The sequence below is a fragment of the Heterodontus francisci genome, unplaced genomic scaffold (assembly GCF_036365525.1).
Source record: "Heterodontus francisci isolate sHetFra1 unplaced genomic scaffold, sHetFra1.hap1 HAP1_SCAFFOLD_1732, whole genome shotgun sequence".
NCBI classification, from domain to species: Eukaryota; Metazoa; Chordata; class Chondrichthyes; order Heterodontiformes; family Heterodontidae; genus Heterodontus; species Heterodontus francisci.
In genome coordinates this window covers 22,501-27,500 of record NW_027140899.1, presented here as the reverse complement: position 1 = coordinate 27,500, position 5,000 = coordinate 22,501, and positions in this window count along the sequence as shown.

The following is a 5,000-nucleotide window of genomic DNA, read 5'->3' as shown; positions in this document are numbered from 1 at the left end:
GACTTGCCACCTCCTACTACTGTGCAGATACCCCGCCAACCCCCAGCCACCCGAATGACAAGCGTCCGATCAGCGGGACGAATTTGACAACTCTGGCCGGACCTCTGGAACTCCATCCCGGGTAACCGGGGCAAATTTTTCCGCTTGATCGCCCTTCCACTGGTTAACCATTTGCCCTTTCGGACTTAGTCTCTGGACATTATTCGACGGATTTTCTGGTTAACCATTTGCCCTTTCGGACTTAGTCTCTGGGCATTATTTTCGACTTTTTGGTTAATGATTTCACACTTTTTACTTACTTTTGCGCTTTTTGGTTAATGATTACTCTGCTTACTGGTTAATTATTTGCCCTTTCGGACTTAGTCTCTGGACATTATTTTCGAGTTTTTGGTTAATGATTTCACACTTTTAACATATTTTTGCGCTTTTTGGTTAATGATTACTCTGCTTACTGGTTAACCATTTGCCCTTTCGGACTTAGTCTCTGCACATTATTTTCGACTTTTTGGTTAATGATTTCACACTTTTAACATATTTTTGCGCTTTTTGGTTAATGATTTCATACTTTTTACTTACTTTTGCGCCTTTTGGTTAATGATTACTCTGCTTACTGGTTAACCATTTGCCCTTTCGGACTTAGTCTCTGGACATTATTTTCGAGTTTTTGGTTAATGATTTCACACTTTTTACTTACTTTTGCGATTTTTGGTTAATGATTACTCTGCTTACTGGTTAACCATTTGCCCTTTCGGACTTAGTCTCTGGACATTGTTTTCGACATTTTGGTTAATGATTTCACACTTTTAACTTAATTTTGCGATTTTTGGTTAATGATTACTCTGCTTACTGGTTAACCATTTGCCCTTTCGGACTTAGTCTCTGGACATTGTTTTCGACATTTTGGTTAATGATTTCACACTTTTAACTTAATTTTGCGATTTTTGGTTAATGATTACTCTGCTTACTGGTTAACCATTTGCCCTTTCGGACTTAGTCTCTGGACATTGTTTTCGACATTTTGGTTAATGATTTCACACTTTTAACTTAATTTTGTGCTTTTTGGTTAATGATTTCATACTTTTTACTTACTTTTGCGATTTTTGGTTAATGATTACTCTGCTTACTGGTTAACCATTTGCCCTTTCGGACTTAGTCTCTGGACATTATTTTTGGGTTTTTGGTTAATGATTTCACACTTTTTACTTACTTTTGCCCTTTTTGGTTACTGATTACTCTGCTTACTGGTTAACCATTTGCCCTTTCGGACTTAGTCTCTGGACATTATTTTCGAGTTTTTGGTTAATGATTTCACACTTTTAACATATTTTTGCGCTTTTTGGTTACTGATTTCATACTTTTTACTTACTTTTGCGCCTTTTGGTTAATGATTACTCTGCTTACTGGTTAACCATTTGCCCTTTCGGACTTAGTCTCTGGACATTATTTTCGAGTTTTTGGTTAATGATTTCACACTTTTTACTTACTTTTGCGATTTTTGGTTAATGATTACTCTGCTTACTGGTTAACCATTTGCCCTTTCGGACTTAGTCTCTGGAGATTATTTTCGAGTTTTTGGTTAATGATTTCACACTTTTTACTTACTTTTGCGATTTTTGGTTAATGATTACTCTGCTTACTGGTTAACCATTTGCCCTTTCGGACTTAGTCTCTGGAGATTATTTTCGAGTTTTTGGTTAATGATTTCACACTTTTTACTTACTTTTGCGATTTTTGGTTAATGATTACTCTGCTTACTGGTTAACCATTTGCCCTTTTGGACTTAGTCTCTGGACATTATTTTCGGGTTTTTGGTTAATGATTTCACACTTTTTACTTACTTTTGCGATTTTTGGTTAATGATGACTCTGCTTACTGGTTAACCATTTGCCCTTTCGCACTTAGTCTCTGGAGATTATTTTCGACTTTTTGGTTAATGATTTCACACTTTTAACTTAATTTTGTGCTTTTTGGTTAATGATTTCATACTTTTTACTTACTTTTGCCCTTTTTGGTTAATGATTACTCTGCTTACTGGTTAACCATTTGCCCTTTCGGACTTGGTCTCTGGACATTATTTTCGAGTTTTTGGTTAATGATTTCACACTTTTTACTTACTTTTGCGATTTTTGGTTAATGATTACTCTGCTTACTGGTTAATTATTTGCCCTTTCGGACTTAGTCTCTGCACATTATTTTCGAGTTTTTGGTTAATGATTTCACACTTTTAACATATTTTTGCGCTTTTTGGTTACTGATTTCATACTTTTTACTTACTTTTGCGCCTTTTGGTTAATGATTACTCTGCTTACTGGTTAACCATTTGCCCTTTCGGACTTAGTCTCTGCACATTATTTTCGACTTTTTGGTTAATGATTTCACACTTTTAACATATTTTTGCGCTTTTTGGTTAATGATTTCATACTTTTTACTTACTTTTGCGCCTTTTGGTTAATGATTACTCTGCTTACTGGTTAACCATTTGCCCTTTCGGACTTAGTCTCTGGACATTGTTTTCGACATTTTGGTTAATGATTTCACACTTTTAACTTAATTTTGTGCTTTTTGGTTAATGATTTCATACTTTTTACTTACTTTTGCCCTTTTTGGTTAATGATTACTCTGCTTACTGGTTAACCATTTGCCCTTTCGGACTTAGTCTCTGGAGATTATTTTCGAGTTTTTGGTTAATGATTTCACACTTTTTACTTACTTTTGCGATTTTTGGTTAATGATTTCACACTTTTTACTTACTTTTGCGATTTTTGGTTAATGATGACTCTGCTTACTGGTTAACCATTTGCCCTTTCGGACTTAGTCTCTGCACATTATTTTCGAGTTTTTGGTTAATGATTTCACACTTTTTACTTACTTTTGCGATTTTTGGTTAATGATTTCATACTTTTTACTTACTTTTGCGATTTTTGGTTAATGATGACTCTGCTTACTGGTTAATTATTTGTACTTTCGGACTTGGTCTCTGGACATTATTTTCGACTTTTTGGTTAATGATTTCACACTTTTAACATAATTTTGCGCTTTTTGGTTAATGATTACTCTGCTTGCTTGTTACTGATTTCCCCTTTCGGACTTGATCTCTGGCCGTTCTTTTCGACCTTTTTGGATCAGGTTTCCACACTCTGAAATTATTTTGGGCTCACTGATTAGGCGAGATCAAGGGGGCATGCCTGGGCACTTTGGGCTCAGTTTGGGAAGGCGGCGTCCGTGTGCTCCTCCGCCCTTCCCGCACTTGCGGCTAGGTTTGCCAAACTGCGCTGACCCGCAGCCCTGCCTTTTTGCCCACGGCACGGAACGACTCAAGTCTGGCTCCGTTCCAGGCCGTTGCCTCCGGCTGCCCGCCGTCCGGCCGGCCTGGGACGTACCCCGGCTGACGGCGCCGGAGCCCCTCTAGCAGCCACCGGTGCCGCGGGCCAATGGGTCCGGGCGTTCCGGAGCTATCGGTGGGGAAGTGCTCTCCCCTTTTCCTGACGCCGTTCGCCCGAGCAGAGGTGCAGCCTGACGGGACTGCTGTCGCCTTCCGCGGCGCACCGGCCCCTTTCACCTGCCGTCGACCGCGCGGAGCTCGGACCTTCCTCCCCGAAGTTATGGCCCCGGCGCCGGAGGGTTCCCGGGGCCGGGCATTCAGCGGGGTGAGTCTTCACCTTCCCGGTCAGCCTGCGGGGTCGGTGCGCCGGCACTCGACGCGGGAGGGTCCCCTCTTTCCGTAGAGCCCCGCCCGGTGCCGATCGGCCGGCGGATTGCGGAGCGAACCGCGCCTGACCGACGGGCCTCGGAAACCCGTTGCAGTCGACGGGGGGGAACCGGACAGCGGGACGAGGTGCCGATTCCACCCGCAGATTCGATCCCGAAATCCCGCGGGATTCGGCGGTCCGACCCGACAGATTCAAACGTCGCCCGGGCGGCCCCCAGCGGTCGGGCCGGCCTGGTTCCGCCACCGCCCGATGCCCCTCGCCCCCGGCTACCGCCGACCGCGCCGACCGAGGGAATGCGGCCGGACGTCCGGCGGCAATCGGCCGGAAAGCGGTATGGCCATTTCCTACTGTCCCTCGGACGGGCAGAGGGGCGGCGCCGGGGCACTCGCGGACCAGGCCGCGCCCCTCCGAGCCCTACCGCCTGCCGTCGACCGCGCGGGGATCGGACCTCCCTCCCCGAAGTTATGGCCCCGGAGCCGGAGGGTAGCCGGGGCCGGGCATTCAGCGGGGTGAGTCTTCACCTTCCCGGTCAGCCTGCGGGGTCGGTGCGCCGGCACTCGACGCGGGAGGGTCCCCTCTTTCCGTAGAGCCCCGCCCGGTGCCGATCGGCCGGCGGATTGCGGAGCGAACCGCGCCTGACCGACGGGCCTCGGAAACCCGTTGCAGTCGACGGGGGGGGGGGAACCGGACAGCGGGACGAGGTGCCGATTCCACCCGCAGATTCGATCCCGAAATCCCGCGGGATTCGGCGGTCCGACCCGACAGATTCAAACGTCGCCCGGGCGGCCCCCAGCGGTCGGGCCGGCCTGGTTCCGCCACCGCCCGATGCCCCTCGCCCCCGGCTACCGCCGGCCGCGCAGACCGAGCGAATGCGGCCGGACGTCCGGCGGCAATCGGCCGGAAAGCGGTATGGCCATTTCCTACTGTCCCTCGGACGGGCAGAGGGGCGGCGCCGGGGCACTCGCGGACCAGGCCGCGCCCCTCCGAGCCCTACCGCCTGCCGTCGACCGCGCGGGGATCGGACCCTCCTCGCCGAAGTTATGGAGGTAAGACCGGGAGGCTGCCCAGGGTCGGGACTTCAACCGGCTGCCGCCACCCTTTCCCGCCTGTCCCACGGGCTCGGAGATCCAGGCCCTGCAAAGACCCTCCGGTCGCCACCCGACAGGTGCTTTACCGGAGAAATCGTAAACCGGCGTCAGGGCCGGACCTGTCCCGCAGAGGGCAGCCTGCGCCCTTATGCTTTCCCTTTTGCTTTGGCCCCGCAGTAGCAAATGGTTCACCGATAAGTCG